Source organism: Peromyscus maniculatus, chromosome 20, assembly GCF_049852395.1.
Source record: "Peromyscus maniculatus bairdii isolate BWxNUB_F1_BW_parent chromosome 20, HU_Pman_BW_mat_3.1, whole genome shotgun sequence".
In the NCBI taxonomy this organism is placed as follows: domain Eukaryota; kingdom Metazoa; phylum Chordata; class Mammalia; order Rodentia; family Cricetidae; genus Peromyscus; species Peromyscus maniculatus.
In genome coordinates, this window is record NC_134871.1 from 47,633,181 (window position 1) to 47,639,581 (window position 6,401).

Consider the following 6,401-nt stretch of genomic DNA (forward strand, 5'->3'; position numbering starts at 1 on the left):
CAACCCAGGAGATGAAGAGACCTCTTCATACTTAGAGACCTTAGAGGGGACGGGTTTCTGAGTTTAGAGGGGAGGAGTCTCTGAGTCTAGCAGGTTGGCGATGGTATTAAAGCCATAATTTCAGAATGTATCCCCGTCATCTCACCCTACCTGAGAGCTGCTGGAGGCTAGCAGCCTAGGAGCACAGGGAAGTCACCAGTTAGAATAAAAGGCTGTGCGGATTCCCCCGACTCCCCAGGGCAGCCTCTGTGGTCCACCACCTGCAGGCTCAGCCGGCTGGTGAAGGACGGGTCAGTCAGGAGTAAGCGGTGTGTCTCCTGAAGATAAGGCTCTGTTCAGAGCCACCCTGGGGTGCGATTTCAGACCCCATAGATGCCCATCATCTCTTGTCTCCACTTCTCTGCTTCTCCTGAAAGCCTTTCTTTCTCTCTCTCTCTCTCTCTCTCTCTCTCTCTCTCTCTCTCTCTGCCTCTCACCCCCTGCTCTCCCCCCCCCCCGCCCCCCCCCCCGCCTCTCTCTGAGTTCAAGAGCAATAGCTGTGGGAAATACAGAGGCTGCTGTGTACTTCCCCATGGCCTGCTCCCATTGGTCATTGCCCGGCCACTGCCCTGGGGTCTCCTGTGAAGGAGGCCCTTGACAATCCTATGTACAGGAACCTGAGGTCAGCTGAGCCCCAGCCCTGACTCGGCCCCACTCCCGACTCTCCAATAATTGTCAGGAAAAGCTGAGAGGTCACCAAGAAGTCACAGAGGAAGTCCAGAGCTGGATTCCACCCGAGGCCTCTGTCAGCCTCTATCCTTCCTCCCTCTCTGCGCCTCTGGACCTCAGCAATCCTTGTCCCTCTAAACGTGTGCCTCGATTTCCCCACTTGTTTATAGAGAATTTCTTAAGACTCCCACCCTTTACTCTTTTGTCCCTTGATGACATTCCACCCTAGTCCATGAGGCCCTGTACTCCTGGCCACCTATCCATTGTCACTCTGGGTGATTTTCCTGGTGGCCTGGCCTGGCTCTGACCCGAATCTCACCAAATACATCTGAGGTGTCTCCTCTGTCAGCAGCTTGGAAGGATCTCTGGCACTTCCTTATTGGGAAGAACTTAAGGACTCACTACAAACAAGAAAATCTCCATGTGAACTTCCTCCTCCTCATTCTGGACAAACATTCTAGAAGCCTCCTCTGTGCCTAACCTGAATTCCTGAGAAAACCACAGTTTGCATTTCAGTGGAGAGAGGCAGCCTGTTGGGCAAGGTGTGGGCTTCAAGTTAGGCCACCTGGCTTGAATCCTGGCTCCAGTGTGTGTTGTGTGTTTAGGGATAAAATTACACCCATTTAATTTTAAAATCTTGAATACCTTTGTATTTACTTTCTTTTTTTTTTTTTTTTTAAATGACAGGGCCTTATGAACCCAGGCAGCTCTTGAACTTTTGATCCCCCTGCCCCCAAGTGCCAGGATGATAGCCACCTCCACACCCAGCTTTAAGATGTTTAGCATCGGTTATATAATCACAGTTCGCTCCATCAAGTAGAACAAGATTTCTGAGGTTGGGTTCATAGACCCAAAACAGCTTAGCAGGGAGGTAGAGACAAAACCAAAAACACAGGCCCAGAGAGATGACTCAGAGGTTAAGAGCACTGGCTTCTCTTCCAGAAGTCCTGAGTTCAATTCCCAGCAACTACATGGTACCTCACAACCATCTGTAATGAAATCTGGTGCCCTCTTCTGGCCTGCGGGCATACATGCAGGCAGAACACTGTACACATAATAAATAATAAATCTTTTTAAAAAAAAGAAAAGAAAAGCAGAGCAGTCCTCCCAAGGTCTTCATTATAAGGGGAGATGGGGAAGCAGAATAGCAAAGAAATGCCTGATTTATATCAGCATATTCCAGATTGCCTTTGCAGCAGTCCAAGGCAGAGGGGAGTTCATGGCTGTGTCTATTGAGAAATTTGACTTTCACCTCTCATGTCTCCCACAGAAAATCAGACAAATGGCTGTCAGCTTGGTAGCTGAAACGTTAGCGTAGATGACTCTGCTTGGACCAGTGCAAGAGTCTGGTCCCCAAAAGTGGCTTCCTGTGGAGAAACCATACCATTACCAGTGTTGGACCCCAAAATCTGGGGGTCTGAAGTGGGCGCCCCAAGAACCCAGACTCCAGTCCAGTTGATGCAATAGCATGAGGATTTTATTTAAGCTTCTATATAGAAGGGCAAACCCCGCTCCTAAGAGCAAGAGCCGCCTCTTACTGCAGCCCCATAAGGGCTTTTAAAGGAAAAACCCACAAAAGCCATAAGATTACAATTTCCATACAATTTCGTTTCACAAGATCATGGTCTGGGTACAGAGTGATCACAGAGGGGGGTACAATTACATCAACAGGTACATCCTTTCTGAAACCTCAAGGGGGGTATCAGGGCGGGAGTGGAGTTTACACACAGGTCACGGTGGTCATTCCTGGAACACCCGCAACTATCCCAGTCACAGTTGAGCACATCTCTTAACAGAAATCTCTTTACATTGTTATATGGTTGCAGGGGAGATTGAACGAACAATGGCTAAGTCAGGTTGCCCTTAGAACTAGATTTTTAGTCTCTCATTTCCTGGTGCTTGAAGTTTCTCCTTTCCTGAGGCTTGGGGATGTAAGCCTGAAGGGCTAGGGTCTTTCAACCTGAAAGATGGAAGGCCAAGAGGATGTACCAACACGGGCTGAGGTGGCCAGAGATAGAAGCCAGGATACAAGTCAGCTGTGTCCTCTATCAGGACATGCTCAAGGACTTCTCTTGGTGGTACACAGACGTGACACAAATTAGGACAATGACTCTGAATAACTTTTCACAATGCGAATCAATGCCACTGGCCATCCAGTCCCTGTACATAACATTTATCAATCACTGTGAATTCCACCACACAGAGGCCTCATACAGAGAGCCAAAAGTGCTTTCAGAAGCAGTACCAGTGAGAACAAGGCCTCCTTTAGGATTAAAAAATAAGAGACACACATTTTATTCAGTTTGCCAACGCTGTATACAGCTTTGCGCTCTCTAGAAAATGTTTCATTAGACCTAGCTCTTCTTCCGGTCTTAGATGAGGCCTTTAACTGAGGTAGAGTCAGAGGGTATTGCCACAGTTGTTCATTTAGGCCAACATGGAAATCGCTCGCTTGCTTTAACATCAGCTCGTGGACACTGTGCTATCGGGCACCTTCCTCCGTCAGAAGGCTCTCTGCCAGCTGCCTCTCTCACCAGCTTGGCTCTGCAAGTCCTGAGCAAAATGCAGCATGAAGGTGGATGCTCTCAGTGCTCCCTCCCTACTCTAACAAGCACCCCCATGAGCCATGCTTGGCTTTGGAGGGTGACATGGTGTATTATTCCGTCTTGTGGGACACATTCTGTGGATTGTCATTTGGTGTCATTGCACACAGTGACCTGACTGTGTGATGATGTGTGTAGAGAAAGTACATTCCTTCCCTCTGCATGTGAGGGGCTCTCTAGATTATGTAGACATGGAATTTTGAGGCTGGGAGATAAAATTTCAATTCTGCTAAACGTGCCCTCATTCTTGGCTCATCTGTGAAGGTCAGTCTTGTCAACTTGATGGAGTTGGGAATGACCACAGAAACAAACCTCTGGGCATGTCTGTGAGGCAGTGTCTGGATTGGGTTAACTGGGGTAGGAGACCCACCCTAATGCATGAGCAGCACATCCCAGGGCCTGAGGTCCCAGACTGAAGGGGAGAACTTGAGTTAAGCACCCACATTCACAATTCTTGCTTCCTGTGGCCGAAGTGTGACCAGCTGCCTCACCCTGCTGCTGTCTCCCCGTTACGAACTATAACCCTGAAACTGTGAGCCACACAAACCCTTCCTTAAGTTTTCTCAGGCCTTTTTTCTCAGCAGTGAGACACCATGCTTTCCTCTACACTTGCTTTCCAATTTCTCTCATTTGCTGAGCTGATTGCCTTAATCTGCATCTCTGATGACTCCGAATGATGAGCATGCCTTCAGTTTTCTTTCCTGTGTCAGTTCTTCAGTCATGAGGGCCCTGTATGTTTCAGCCAGATCATGAGCTCCTGGAGGGAGGGGCTGGGCTGGCCTGGGCTGGTATGGTGCTCTGGGGCTCAGTCCCTTCAGGAGATGTAGGCTGTCTGCTATCCCTCTCTCTCCTCCATGGAGCTCTGCTCCAAGCTTCATGAGCCACATCCATCTTCCCAAATATTTCTTGCTAGGGATTCATACACAGCATGACGTCCTGAATGCTCTGCCCCTTCTGGTCCACCTGTGCGCACCCAAACTTGTTCTGAGGCTCAGCCTCTACTGTGAAGTCTCCCATCTGACCAGAGGCCCCACCCCATTTTTTCTGAGACTGTCACCACATTCTCCTCCATGGCCCCACCGGGGTCTCACTGTATGCACTTACAGATTCATCTCTTTGCCCACCAGACAGCTAGCATGGCTTACCCACCTGTAAGATGAAATTGCCACTCCATCCCATCATTGGTCAGGATGGATGTTCAATCCATGTTGGCCAGGTGAGCAGATGAACTTCAGAAGCAGCTTCCCATCAATTCTCTGCAGACCATGATGCCTTATAAAGACTACATTGCATATTGCTGTCCTCAGTGGCACCTTTGGTGATGCTGCAGTATGATTATCTGATGGAGATGACGTACCTTTGGAGATGAGGATATATTTTGGTTGGTAGAGTGCTTGCCTCGAATGCACAAATTGCTTGCCCACAGTGCCAGCACCAGAAGGTACAAGCAAGAAGATCATAAGTCAAGGTACTCCTGGCTATATGGTTAGTCTAAAGCCAGCCTGGGATATGAGACCCTATCTAAAAGACAGAGGAGGCAGAAAAAAAGGAAAAAGGAGGAGACAGTAGAAGAAAAAGGAGGAGAATGAGGAAGAAGAAGAAAAGAAGAGGAAGAAAAAGAAAAAAGGAAGAAAAGGAGGGAAGGAGGAGGAGGAGAGGAGGAGGAGGAGAGGAGGAGGAGGAAGAAAGTTATTGGTGGTGGTGGTTGCTGGGTTTTGGTCCCAGGCATTATCAGTGCAGCCTTGTGTAATTTCCTTCCTCCTCTCTTTCTTGAAGAAATAACAGCTGAGGACAGACATCACAGAAGTGAGGCTGTGTGTGGAAAGCCCTGGGCATATAGTAGCTACTCCTTAAAGATGGAGTCCAGCTTTCCAGCCCCAAAGACAAGCCTTGCATAAATAGGTACCCCAGAGAGAGATCGAGCTGAACTTGGAGAGGACTCTCATACACTTAGCTCAGTAAATGTGAGGTGACGCTGGGTGTGCTTCCCTGAATTGCAACCGTTCTAGGTGGCCTCACAACACTTCCCTGGTTTGGAGGAGCTGAGACTGGGAAGAGGAGGCCCACAGTATGCCCCCTTCTGCCAGTGACCTTAATGCTTCCTTTTGCTTTAGTTTTTCCAGAGTCCGCTGACTGCCATGATAGACTGACATTTTAGCCGTCTTCAAGGTGCCCCTTGAAGTACAGTAGTGTCCATGGAGTCTCCTCTCACAGTCTGACCTTGACCATGAGTTCTTTTTTTTTTTTTTTCTTTTTTTCGAGACAGGGTTTCTCTGTGTAGTTTTGTGCCTTTCCTGGATCTCGCTCTGTAGACCAGGCTGGCCTGGAACTCACAAAGATCCGCCTGCCTCTGCCTCCCGAGTGCTGGAATTAAAGGCGTGCGCCGCCTTCTTGAACCAAGGCCACGGGGACATTAACCACCCAGTGTAACAGTTGCTAAAACCATTGTACACTAACTCTGTCCCCCTTGAATCTTCCATAGACACCAGTCACTATGCCATGGAGAAGTCCAAGTGAACATGGAGGGTTCCTGTGGAGAGATGACAGAACTGCCTGTGGTACCCACCTCAAGTGTGTTTTCCATCCATCCCTCTTGTATCTAGACCAGTGGTTCTCAACCTTCCTAATGCTCAGACTCGTTTACACAGTTCCTCGCAGTGTGCTGACCCCAACCATAAAATTTTTGTTGCTACTTCATAAGTAACTTTGCTACTGTTATGAATTTTAATATAAATATCCATATTTTCCAATGGTCTTGGGCGATCCCTGTGAAAGGGTCGTTTGACTCCCCCTTCCCCCGCCAAGGGGTCACAATCCACGGGCTGAGAACCACTGATCTAGACCATCTGTACTATCCTTTTCAGCTTTGGTCAGCTGCAGTATTCTTCCCACTGTGGCGCCCATCCTACTTGTGGAATTCATGGTGGCACTAGTACTCATCCAAGCTGTGGTGCTTATCTCAGCTGTGGTAATAACCATCTTTATTGATATATTCATATTTAATAATTGCAATGATTACCTCAGCTGTGGTACCCATCCCAGCCTCAGGACTCATCCCTGTAGCTAGAGTTTTCTCCAGTCCTGCCTGGC